Source organism: Mustela erminea, chromosome 4 (assembly GCF_009829155.1).
Source record: "Mustela erminea isolate mMusErm1 chromosome 4, mMusErm1.Pri, whole genome shotgun sequence".
Taxonomy (NCBI): domain Eukaryota; kingdom Metazoa; phylum Chordata; class Mammalia; order Carnivora; family Mustelidae; genus Mustela; species Mustela erminea.
This window is the reverse complement of record NC_045617.1, coordinates 150241736-150254807: the sequence shown is the minus strand read 5'-3', so window position 1 is coordinate 150254807 and position 13072 is coordinate 150241736. Positions and strand designations below refer to the sequence as shown.

Below are 13072 nucleotides of genomic sequence, written 5' to 3'. Positions count from 1 at the left end.
ACAGCTTTAAAATCTCTAAGTCCTATTTATTTTTCTTCAAGACCAAGTTGACTCTTCTTGGTCAAGGCTGTATGTGCCTGTGCAGGGGAAGACTCGGTGTTATAAAGATGTAAGTTCTTCCCAGAATTGATCAATACCATCATTGCAACCTGAGTAAAAAATCCCCAGAGCGCATTTTTGTGGACAACGACAAACTGACACTAAAATTTATTTTGCAGTGCAATTCCTAGCCAAGACCTACAAAAGGGAACCTTTTATCCTTCTATGAGTAAACTTTGGAAAATATTTGTACCTTCAGGCTAAGAAAGGATTTCTCAAGACATCAAAAAAGGTTAATTTTAAAGAAAATTTTCTGATAAATACTAGATTAAAATGAATTTCTTTAATCAAATTCGCCACAAAAAAAGGGAAAATACAATTTTCTCATGACTTGAAAAAAAGATATTTTGAACACACACACTTGGCAAATAATTTTCATCTAAAATATTTTAGGTTGGGGCACCTGGCTGGCTCAGTTGATTATGCGACCCTGGATTTCACCTCAGGTCATGATCTTGGGGTTGGGAGAGCCACTCCTGCATCAGCCATTGAGCTGAGCACGGAGTCTGCTTAAGATTCTCTCTCTCCCTCTGCCTCTGTCCCTCCTTCCCCCCTTCATAGTCTCTCAAAAATAAGTAAATAAATATTTCAGGTTCAGTCTCATGAATCGCTGTATCTAAAGGTTGAATTGTGGCAGTTTAATATGATTTGACCTTATATAAAAATTCCTTTAGGGGCACCTGGGTGGCTCAGTGGGTTAAGCCTCTGCCTTCGGCTCAGGTCATGGTCTCAGGGTCCTGGGATCAAGTCCCACATTGGGCTCCCTGCTCAGCGGGGAGCCTGCTTCACCCACCCCACCCCACCCCATCCCCTCCCTGCCTGTCTCTCTGCCTACTTGTGATCTCTGTCAAATAAATAAAATCTTCAAAAAAAAAAAATTCCTTTAAATCAATAAGCAAAAGACAACCCCCCAAAAGTCAGAAAGCGTGAAGAAGTACTTCACAGAAAATTTTAAAACAGCAATGACTAAACACAGGAGTCCAGCATCCATAATAAGGAACTCGGCGCAGTGACAGCGTGAGACTCCTGCTAGACCGAGAGGAAAAAAATGGGCCTCGCCAAGTGTTGGCCTGGACGTGAAGTTGCCGCACGTCCGGTGGAGGCTGGAACTCGTGCAGCCGCTTTGGAAAGCGAACGGATGCTGTCGCGTAAAGCCGACCGGTCCCCTACCGCCTTACAGATCCGTCCCTCGGGACACGGCCCCAGACACGCTCGCGCTCGCACTCACAGCCCGTACAAGGGCTTCCACGGAGCTGTCGCTCGTCACCGCAAAACTCAGCAACAACCCAGATGTTCAGCAGCACTAAGTAGAAAAACACATTTTGCCATATTGAAACAACGGATGCCTTACGGAAACTATCGTGAACGACCTACTTGCGTTATCCACACGGGAACGTGAGTCGAGAGTGGACAGTGCGAATAGGAAGAGCAAGGCCCGGGAGACAACCCACAGCTTGGTGCCGTCTGTATGAAGTTCAGAAGCGAGGAAGACAAAGTCGTACATTGACTGGAGAGCTACTCATAAGTGCATTATTTGTGTATGTAAGGGAATGATAAACACAGAATTTAGCATAGGGGTTACCTTTGAAAAGGAGTCACAGTGATGGGATAGGAGAGAGGCACATAAGTTGATGCAAATGTCTTAGTAATATTCTAGCCCAGACCTGTCCAACAGAAACGTAATGCCAGCCACAAACATAATTTAAAAGGTCCTCATTAAAAGAATGAAAAGAAACTAACTTTAGTAGTGTATTTCAAAGTGGCCCACTATGTTCGAACTATCATTTCAATATACAGTCAAAAACATCTTAATGAAGTATTTTTTGCTGTATTCTACATTTACAGCTACATTTTCATTAGAAATACTATACTTAGGTCTGTACTTGGATTTCATAAAATTTACAGTTGAAAAAATAAATTCACAAATGAAGTTGTCCCACACATACTAAGAAGTTTTCTGATAGGCTGCTGGGGGCTGGAGGGAGGGCCGGAGTGGCTGGGGACGGACACTGGGGACGATGTGTGCTATGGGGAGCGCTGTGAATTGTGTAAGACTGATGATTCACGGACCTGTACCCCTGAAACAAATCATACATTATATGTTACCAAAAAAATAAATAAGGAAGTTTTGCAGTAACAGAATGCAGAATGCTCTTTTTAAATGTAAATTTTAAATAGAATTAAAAATTTACTTCCTCAGTCACGTGAGCCACGTTTAAAGTGCTAACTCACCACCTGGAGCTCGTGGGTACCATACTGGACAGTGCAGCTCTACATTTTGAGTGATCTGTTCAAAAGTGCTCATTTTGATATTGTGCTTCAAAATGTTTACACTTGCATATCTTCTCAAAAGTATAAAATAAAAGGGGTACAAAAAAATCTAGAGAAGGAGTTCCATTTAGCAGAAGTTCCAAAAGAATGAAATGAACAAAAGACACAGGAAATTATCTAATCGTGTAAGAAAATCCGTTCCTACAGGGAAAGGCCTGCCAAGCACATGGTTCAATGAATGGTAAAACATCTGCACAAGATACTGTGGATAAAAGAAAGACGTCAGAGTTTTCAGGCAGGAAAAAGAAAAGTCAAAGATAAAGGACAAGAAAATAAATTACCATTGGAATAATCAAGAAGAGCACTTGAAGATGACAGACAGCAGAGTAATGCCTTCAAAATCCTAAGGGAGGGGCGTCTGGGTGGCTCAGTGGGTTAAGCCTCTTCCTTCAGCTCGGGTCATGATCTCAGGGTCCTGGGATCGAGTCCCACATCAGGCTCTCTGCTCAGCAGGGAGCCTGCTTCCTCCTCTCTCTGCCTACTTGTGATCTGTCAAATAAATAAAATCTTTAAAAAAAATCCTAAAGGAAACAATTTTAACTTAGATTTCTATAATCAAATGATTAATCAATTACTAGGTAAAATAAAGATATTTTAAAGACAAGAAAGGTCTCAAAAATTTTATCTCACACGTTTTATCTTATCATAAACTCCACTCAAGCAAATCAGTGAAATCAAGAATTTAAAAAAAGAGAGATAGGACTCAAGAAGCAGACTTTACAGCAAAAGGAAGGAGGCATCAAAGGCAAACCCCCAGTTCTGTGCAGTGGATCCGGACCAACATGATGGAGAAGCAGTCTGGGCGGAAGATCTCCAGGGAAAAATAACATCTGATGCACTGACCAGATAGAAAAGAGCATTTAGGAGTTTCACTGTTATTTTGAAGAATTAGGGAATAATATCAAGACTGACAGGAAACTAATCAAGTGACAAGATAAGGCAACCAGTAAATCCAATGTGCTCAAATTTTACAAAATGGAAAATATCAGGTAGTTCATCCATATCAACATAATTTCAGACATGTCTCAGCATGAAAAAATGCATGATTACCAGGAGGACAGAAGATGGAAATCAGTTGTGGGATAATGAGCACCAGAGGGCAACTCTCAAATTTCAAAGTGGAAAGAAAGCAAGGACAAGTGACTAAAAGAGCCAAAAAGGAAATAACAATAGGAGTATGGTTTTTTGGCTTTATGCAGTCTCCTATGCTGCCTCCCTTCCCAGTGGTGTAATTCCTAAATTTCAGTTGTAACTTACTTACACGTAACTCGTAACAATTTAAACACCTCTCCTTTTCTCTGCCTGTTGACAGCATATGTCTATCAAGAACTGAATATTCTGATATTTCACTGTGTTTATAAGGTAACTAATTAACCTGTCAGTTTCAAGGTGGCTCGTGGAACACAAGAGACTGCTGGGTCAGAGATGGAAGGCAAAAATTTACCTTACCTCAGGATTTTCATCGGGGCCTGACATGGGTCATGGACAAGAGAAAACCATACAAACTTACTTCCTGAAAGTTTTACATGACAAGTGAACCCTCAGAAGGAAAGGAGTATCCAGAAAAGTGGCAAAACGGAACTGCTTTTACATGAGGTTGAACAAAAGAGAGGCAATGGTGGACCAGTAAAACAGATGAGGAGGCTAAAGGAAGAATTATTTTAACAAGATCGGTACAGAATCCTTCCAGCTTTGACCTCCTACCCTGGATGTTAAGAAAATTACTTTCATCTTGGTACATAAGGAGGACATCTTCCACATAAGGGTTTTATCGCCTGCTTTCCAGAAGAAAAAGGAGAGGGTCAGAGCACCCTTCTTGCACCTGTATTGTTAAGTGCCTTTAGCTCGAAATAATTCTTATGCCAGAGTGACATACTCCGCCACCCTTCAGAGATAAAGGACATTTTATTCTCAGGTAAGAGCAGGAGCCACATTATCAGCCTCCCTGCAAATGCCTCAAAAGCACCCATTCCCACAGGGTGGCTCCGATGGGCCAGACAGATGCTGCACATGGCGGGGTAGTGTCGCAGGACAGGAAGCCTGAGCACAGGGAGCTCAGAACCCCAGTCCTTCGCACCAGACGTGACACCATCTCTGTCTTCCAAGGCTGTTCTTTATATGCGTATCTTTGGAAGACAGCCCAGGACAAAGGACAGTTACAGACTCTGTGGAATAATAAGAAAGATATATTTGGTCTTTGTCTCCAGTTGCTGACATAGCTTCTATGTCTCTTGGAATTTCCTGTGTGCCAGCAGCATCTTTTATTCTAACAAGGCCATGCAAGGTAGATTCCTAGACACTTTCAGAATGAGTCTAGTAGCTGAAAGACCAAGCCATAGTTAGAAGCCTAGAACCTCCAGCCACCACCTCCTTCCCCAACCTTCCCAGGAGGGGAGAGGAGATTACAACCTGTCATGCCTACACGATAAAACCGTCCATTAAAAATAATAATAATAATAACCTAAGTGACAGAATTAGGAGAGCCTCAGAAATGTTGAAGGCATGGTGGTGCTGGGAAGGCGGCCCAGCTGTGGCGGGCATGGAAGCTCCGGAACCCCCAACCCCCGCCTAGCTGCCCTGGGCCTCTTATCCAACGCAAGGAGGGGGTCTTTGGAACCCCGGATTTATAGCTGCTCAGTCAGAAGTAAAGGAAATCTGGGACTTGTAAATGCCATCTAACGTGGGCTGCACTTGGGGTGTCTGGCTGGTTCAGTCCTACAGCCTGTGCCTCTTCATCCTGGGTTATAAGTTTGAGCCCCACCTTGGGTGTAGAGATTACTTAAGAAGTAAAAATCTTAAAATAAATAAATAAATAAAGTGGTGTACAGTTTTGTGTGATTTGTTGGTGTCTGCAGAAAATCAGAGAATTGGTTTTGGTGAGTGAAATGATCCCCACCATGCACACAGAAACGGACTCGATGAAGACCCGCCGGCCATCCCACCACCAGTAACTGATGAGGGAGCAGGAGGCTGGCTGCGGACAAAGCAAGAGCTGGAACCTTGCACCCCTCTCCACCAGCTCCCCTCGGTAATGTGTGTGACAGTCCTCAGGCACCCCTGGCTGCCCTAAAAGAAAAACAAATAGTTAACTTGCAGAGATCACAATCCTGCAAGGCAGGAGTCTCCCTTGTTTAACAAATGTCCTTGAGATTTACAACAAATAAGCTACCTTATCAATAGCTCAATTTCCAGAGGCACATAACTCAGTTCCTCAAGCCCTAACATCACCCTCCCCTCCATAAACAAAACTAGAGGAGGCTGAGGTAGAAGGAAAAGTAAATAAAGTTAAATTTTTTCTAAACCTAAATCTCACTAACAAGGAAGCCTGATAGCAGGAAGGTAACATTCCACCAGGAGACTCCCAATTGTCTTTATGTTAGTGCCTCATTAGAGGGAAAGTGGCCTTGGCTTGATCGTAACCAGGCCTTCAATATCCTGATAGTCTTCTTTACCCCAATAGCCCTTCTGAACACCCCTTTGTCCTCACCTACCCAACTCCTGTCTATATAACCAGCTACTCCTCACATCCCCAGGGCAGCAGCTCTTCCTGCCCACGGGTCCTGTCCCCGAGCTTTAATAAACCACCATTTTGCACCAAAGATGTCTCAAGAATTCTTCCCTGGTCATGGGCTCCTGACCTCAGCCCACTGAACCTCACCTAGATGCTAGAACTCCATCAGTAACCACACGGGCCGCCTTCTAGCCAGCGTGCGGCCTGTGCTCTTCTCCAACTTCTCCATCCTCTTAAATCCGGAGCTTCGAAGTCCACACACAAAGAACGATCTTTTTTGGCAGAAATTATACCGTATTTGCACAATAACTTACCTAATGCTCGTGAACCGCACGGGACTCTGAGCTTCAAGCTAAGGACTGGAAGATGAGAAAGAGACGCCATGTGTGCATAAGGTCTGCTCGGGCAGGGAGTCCCGCACCGACGGTCGCAGGGACGCGGCAGCAGGTGAGTGGAAGCAGAAAGCACGCAGAGGGCGAGAGAACCGGCGACAGACGTAGGCGCTGGAGTGCACTGGACGCTGGGGGGGCCCGAGGCTGGGAGCGGCCCGCGACGCTAGAGAGCACCGAGGGTGGGGGCACCCCGAGCTCGAGGGCACGCGGCGCTGGGAGCTGGGGGCGGTACACGAGGCCGGACGACACCCGAGGCTGGGGGGACCCGGCGCTGGGGGCGGTCCGCGGTCATGACCCAGCACCCGCGCTTTCCCATCTGCAGGTGAGGCCGCGGCTGCAGGAAGATGAGCGACGTCGCGGGCGCGGGCGGCTCGGTCCGAGCGCGGAGAGGACGGCCGCCCCCCGACGTGCAGGACCTCGTGCACGAAAGCACTTCTGGGCCGTGGGACTGCGCCCCCGCCGCCCCGGCCCCGCACTGGCCTGTCCTTGAAGCTGAACGTTCCAGGGCGGCCCTCCGGCCTCTGCGCAAACAGCGGTCCCTGCAGGACAACCGACCGGAGCACGCGGCCGTCCCGGGCGCAAAGGAAAAAAGCCTTGGCAGCGGTGGGATTCGAACCCACGCCCCCGAAGAGACTGGAGCCTTAATCCAGCGCCTTAGACCGCTCGGCCACGCTACCACTTCCGGTGCAGCATTTCTCTCTCGGCCCCCTAGAGACGAGAACAACGCCCCGCCGGAACCCCGCTTCCGGACCCCGGCCGGCTTCCGTCACTGCGCGCCGGGAGCCCCGCCCACTCGAGCCGCCCGGCCGCGCGCAGTCCTTTCTGTCGTCACTGCGCAGGCCGTCGGCCGCGCGCGCGCCGCGTCTCATGTGCGCAGGCGCGGGGCTCCCCCGGCCAGACGCCGGGACCGGTCGCGTATGCTCGGACGCGTGCAGGCGCGGTGCGCGTTTTACGTCAGAACTAAGGTCGCGGTCGCGGTCGCGTTAGCGGCCGCCGTCTCTGCTCGGCGCTTCACCGTCCGCAGTTCAGGGCGTGGAGCGAGCGGGCATTACGGTGAAGACCGGCCTTCCTCACAGGCCCCCGAACTGCTGGTGGGGGGCTCTGCGCGGTAACGGCTACCGCAGCCCCGGGCCGCGCCCTCGGGGTTCCGGACGCCGCAAGCGGGGTGTCCTCGGGGCCGCCGCCCCGCCCCGCTCCTCACGGTCAGCTCCCGCAAAGCTCTCCCCGTTCGGCCTTCGCAGGCCTCCCCCTCGTCTAAAACGGCGCGGACGGCTCTGATGGGGTTCAGTCCGGGGCTCCTCCCGCGCAGCCTGGAGGGCCCGGGGGCTCCGCCCACTTCCGACCTCCGCAGGGGGCCGCAGGACGCGGCGGAGGCCTGGGTTGGGTCGCGGGGCTTTCCTGGAGTGCGGTCTTCGGGAGACGCGCACAGACCCAGATGGGACCAGACAGCCCGGCGTGGGGAGCAGAGACGCCCCTTGGAAGTGTCGGCCTGACGCGCTGCTTGCGGAGCTCCCAGCAGGCCCGTGGCGCCTGCACCCCGGTCGCAGCGTTCTCCGCCTGCGGAGGACGAGGCTGTCGCGGATGGCCGAACCCTGGCTTTGCACCCTGCGGATGGGGGGACTGTCTCCCACCAGGGCCAGGAACTCCCTTACTCCCAGCCCAGGACAGGGCCTCTTGTTGTGTTAAATTGTGCTTAAAAATAAACATTACCTACAATTTAGCATTTTAACCATTTGTGCGTGTAGAGTCGGTGGCATTGGACCGGTTCACCTCCTGCTTGTGGCGTTCTCTCTTCCCATTCCATTTTTTAAACAACCCCGGGATCACAACTCAGAGCCCAAAGAGAGCCCCACACTCTGTGGGACTGGTTCATGTTTGTCCATCTTCCACCCTCCTTTTAGTGGGGAGAAGGTGGCCTGTGCAGCAGCCAGTGACTGTGGAGTGAGACAGGATTTCCTTGGGAAGCAGGTGGGAGGGGGAGGACAGATGGATGAATACTCAATCAGGTGATCGTGTTGCTACAAAAAAACAAATAAATAGATACATAAGTAATGTGAAAGGTCACAAAGTGATTCACGGGTGTCTCGTCATCTTTAGTTGCGACACTGTAGCAATTCCCAGATGTTCTTTCCTAGGGAGAGACAATCTTCTATGAAGAAAGCAAAAGCAACACTGTCAGCCCTTTCCCTATTTCCTTGTCAAAGCCTCAGTGTTACCCGTTCCACCATGTATCCCCAGGTGGAGCCTCCTTCCTCGCCTGCGGTGTCTGCTGTCCTCGCCTGGGCTCTGTCTGGTTCTCCCTCAGTCCCTCACCCCAGCAGCAGACTCCTCTCCGCTGTCGGGACTGCGTGTTCCCAGGGGTTCTGGATCTCTGAGAGCAAGATAGCCAGAGCTTGGTACAAATCAGGCACTTGGTGACCATTTTAGGCTTAGAGACACAGAGCAAGAGTACCCTCCTGCTGGGTGTTGAGTCAGTGGTCCCTCAAGACATCAGTCCAGGAACCAGTTTTCTCTTTCTTGTGTTTGCATTCCTGCCCGATGAACTCAGGGGGAAACCTACAGAACGATGAGGACATAAGTTGAGAGAAAGTGATTGTATCAGCAGCCCACGCACTCATTCAGCAAGACTGACCCAGTGCGAGCTACAGACAGTATAGTCTGTCAGCTTGCCCTATATACTGAAGCTGTTCTGTGCCTTTCTGCCTAACCTCTCACTGGAAAGCAGTGCTCCAGGCCTGATGGCAACTGCTTCCTGAGCGCCGCCATATTCTGTCTTCTCTGTATTGACAACAGTCCTTTGCTTCATTTCTTTTTACATCTCTTTTTAGGGAGCAGTCTGGATGGGACCCCTGAGTGTGCTTAATGCTTTTTTTTTTTTTTTCTTTTTGGTAACTCCTCCACAGAAAGCTCATCAGATTAGAGACAAGGGACTCTTCTTTGTAAGCTGTATGATTTTTCTCCTTCTCTAATAAGCTGGTACTCTTTTTCCACAGAGAAAAAAATGTCCCTAAGCTGTATCTTAGCACAGTGGGTCCTGGCCCTGTTCGCCCACCAGACTGCTCCCTGTGGACTTTGGTTTCCTGCATATACTCAGTGCCAAGCTAGTGTCCAGGTCCACAGTAGGCAAATTTCTTAGACAACTTAATCTTACACGTGTGTCAAAGTTACTAACTGGAGGAGAGGGCTGACCAGATGACAAAGGAGTGTCCCAGCTCAGAGGTTTCGGAAATCATGAATTTTATATGGGAGCGGTGGGGAGGCGGGGAAGGCAGGGGATGTGCAATTAACCGGAAGACTGCCTCTTCGTTTAATACGGTCAAGTACAAACCACGTCCCCGTCTGCTGGTGAAGCGCAATGAGAGGCACCACAGTGTTTGTGTGGCGGGTTGCAGAGGTCAGGCGTGCTTGGAACTTCTACGAGAAATGAGAAGGAAATACGCAATACAATGTGACCCCTGCTTAGACGGACCGAGTCTCAAAGACACGGGCCAGGGCGCTCGGCCGGGACCCAGGCAGCACAGGGACCCGGAGCCTGGACAGAGTCGGCCGGTGACAATCTGCGCTCGCGGTTGCGCGGTCTGGGATGCTGGAGCCGCGCGAGCCAGCGTCCGGGGATCCCCCGGCAGTTCCCCGCCCCGGACCCCTGATCCGACAGCTACAGCCACCGGCAGCCGGGACTGGGCTGGGACCCGGCGGGGCTGGGACGGGGGTGGGGGCGGGGGGTGCTGCGGGGCGACCCCGCGCGCACCTGCTGCCGCCGCCACGTGACTTCCTGGCCCCTCCTCTCCTAACCGCCCTGTGGGTGCTCGCCAGGTGAGGAACGACCCGGCGGGTGGCCGCTTCGGTCCGAAATTCCCCGGGGAGCCATCAACCGACCTGAGATGGCCCGACAGGCGCCCTCGGGTCCACCTGGGGGGGCGTGCTCTGTAACTCCGTTGCCGGTCGTTTACACTTGGAATATCAATACTGCTGCAGAATTTCTAAGCAAAAGGCACCTCGTGTGAAAATGAGGAGTTTACTCTTCCAGAATTGAAGGCCGAGTCTTTACAGGATCCTCCGTCCGGGCCTGGCGGCGAAGGGGGAAAAAGAGGAAAAAAACAAGAACAAAAAACGACCTTTCCCTGACCGGGAATCGAACCCGGGCCGCGGCGGTGAGAGCGCCGAATCCTAACCACTAGACCACCAGGGAAGTTGAGAGACGGAGGTCTGAAGCAGACTATGGGCTGGACGCACCTGGCCGGCCCCCAGCGCCCGCCAGCGCCCACCCCTCGCCCAGCCCTTCCTGCCGGGGAGGACCAGCGGCGGTGACAGGTCCCCGAGCGGCCCTCCCGGCGCGGAGGCGCGCGGTCCTCCTGTTTGTCGTGGATGGCGCGCCCCAAGGCGGAAAGGCCGCCCGACTGACCCTGGGCTGCCTGCGAGTGCTCGTCGCGCCGCGTGTCAGGCGAGCACCCACCGCGCCGTGCGTGGAACGACCCGCCGACCAAGTCATCCGCGTTATTGCGGGGCCGGGGGCGGAGCCGAAATAGCTCAGTTGGGAGAGCGTTAGACTGAAGATCTAAAGGTCCCTGGTTCGATCCCGGGTTTCGGCAGGAGGACGCCCTCTTTTGGAGCTCGGAGCCGTGAAAATACTGGATCCGCCTACAAATATGAAAATATTCCTTGACCCGAGAAACAGCGCGGCCTTTTTCCCAAACAGAGAAGGCTCGGGAAGACTGTGCGGCACGAGGGTGGCCCCGGGGCAGGGGCGCGGCAGCACCGAGCGGGAGGCGGCCTGCGCTGGGGGAGCGCCTTTCCGCGCCCACCGACGCGCCGCGTCTCGGGCTCCGGCCTCGGGCCTCGCCCGCCCGCCCGGGGCTCCTCCGCGCGGACCCGCCGGTCTCGCTCGCACCGAGCTTTCCCAGCCGCCTGGAGCCGCACCGTCGTTCCGACCCCGCCCCCGTGCCCCAGGCCCCTGCGCACGGGACCGGCGCTCCGGGGAGCCGGGGCGGCGCAGGTGCCCGCGAGGGGGACGGCAGGGCGGGGGCCCGGGCCGCGGAGCCGCCGGAGCCGAACCCCGCGGGCCGGCCGCAGGGGGACAGGACACTGCCCCGGCTGCCTCGTCCGCATTCTCCGGCTCTGCGCGCATCCCAGTCTCGCCTTCCTTGTACTGGAAGGAGCAGCGCTCCCTGGGTCCAGGACGCCCTCCGCGTCGTTCTGCCTGCCTGTGATCGCTCTCCCTTCGCCGCCTGCCTGCAGAGTCCGGAACGTCTAACCGTCCCTCTTCCGACGGCAGACGCAGACCACAAGCCCTCCTGTCCTGCCCTCGTGACTCTGGCCCACACGCGCCTTCCACCCACCACCAAGCTTGTTGCGGGAAGAGCTTTTGTCTCCGCTCCTTTCCTTCCTGGGTCGCTCATCCGCCGACGTGTGGCTTCCAGTCCCAGGGGCAGAGGACCCTCCACTTCCCAGCCTTCAAATGCCGTGATTCTTGGTGGTCCTCAAGTCAATTGTGTGCAGGCTGCAAAGCACAGACCATCCTTCCCTCCCGGAGCCGTTCCTGTGCTTCTCTGGCGGCTCCTGCCACTCTTCTCTGCGCTCTGGCCCTCTGTCTCTGACTGTCCTCTCCCCCTCTTGTATGGACCCTTTAGGAATGGCTCCTTTTCAGCTCCTGAACTCCATCTTCTTTGAATTAAATCTTTAATTGTTAGATAACTGTAGATTCACATGCAGTTATAAATAATACAGAGATTTCAACTAGGCCCCCTCTACCTCGGGGTCCCCAGTGGTGACATCCTACCAAAGGTCAGAGCACCAGCACTTCCAGGATACTGATTCTGAGAAAGTCAAGGTACAAAACCCATCCTTCACCACCATCACGGATCCCCAATTTGACCTTTCCTAGCCACGTCCACTTTGCTCCTGCGCCTCTCCCCCATGTGGCAACCTTGATCTGCTTTCCCTGTCCATAGCTTGGCAGTTTCAAGAGTGGGGTGTAAGTGGATTCGCCCAGCCTGTCCCCTGTTGAGATGTGGAGGTGGGCTTTGGCTCTCACTGTAGTTCTCTGGGGATCCGCCCAGGTTTTCCAGGGCAGGCGTCCCTTCCTTCCTCTTGAGTCCTGTTCTGTGCTATGCATTTACCACTGTGAACATCCTCTCACTGAGAGACATCGGGGTGCTTTCCAGAGTTTTACTATTGTGAATAAAGCTGTCGTAGACCACTGTGTACAGGGTTTTCTTGTTTTCTTTTATTTTTGTAAATACCAGCCTTCGTTTCTCTGGAATAAATAGTCAGGAGTGCGACTGCTGGGCGGTATGGTACTTGGATGTTTGGTTTTTAAAGAAACTGCCCAGCTGCTTTCCAGAGAGCCTGCACGGCTTCAGACCCCATCAGCCACGTGCACAGCCACAGCGCCACCCAGCAGGCAGGAGCTGTTTCAGCCACTCTGATAGACAATGGCGTGTCCTTGTGCTTGTGATTTGCCTTTCCCTAGTGGCTAATGATGTTGAAACCTTTCTCAGATGCCTATTTGCCATCTCTGTATCTTCTTTGGTGAGATCTCTCTTCAGATCTTTTGTCCAATCCGATAAGAACATTCACATCCGGGTTTTTGTGTGAGAAGTCTCTGAAAAAACTTGAAGTTCAGACCCATTGCAAATCTGTGCTGGATTATACAGTCCTCATACAGTGCAATTCCTCCATAGCAGCATTTACAAAATGTGATACAGTCTTACTGTTTTGGGAAAGGTCCAGGGCAGAATGC

General features: G+C 52.1%; 1 long non-coding RNA gene and 3 other non-coding genes across 4 annotated transcripts; 1 reads left to right on the top strand and 3 right to left on the bottom strand.

Annotated features, from left to right (window-relative positions):
* Nucleotides 1–4316: 4316 nt before the first annotated feature.
* On the bottom strand, nucleotides 4317–6478 carry LOC116587676. Its single transcript, XR_004284548.1, has 2 exons — nucleotides 6256–6478; nucleotides 4317–4595 (listed from the first exon to the last, which is right to left on the bottom strand). It is a non-coding gene; the product is annotated as an uncharacterized LOC116587676 (long non-coding RNA).
* A 450-nt stretch (nucleotides 6479–6928) lies between these two features.
* On the bottom strand, nucleotides 6929–7010 carry TRNAL-AAG. Its single transcript has one exon. It is a non-coding gene; the product is annotated as a tRNA-Leu (tRNA).
* Nucleotides 7011–10450: 3440 nt separating this feature from the next.
* TRNAE-CUC lies at nucleotides 10451–10522 on the bottom strand. The gene has a single exon. It is a non-coding gene; the product is annotated as a tRNA-Glu (tRNA).
* A 327-nt stretch (nucleotides 10523–10849) lies between these two features.
* TRNAF-GAA lies at nucleotides 10850–10922 on the top strand. The gene has a single exon. It is a non-coding gene; the product is annotated as a tRNA-Phe (tRNA).
* The last annotated feature ends 2150 nt before the right edge of the window (nucleotides 10923–13072 follow it).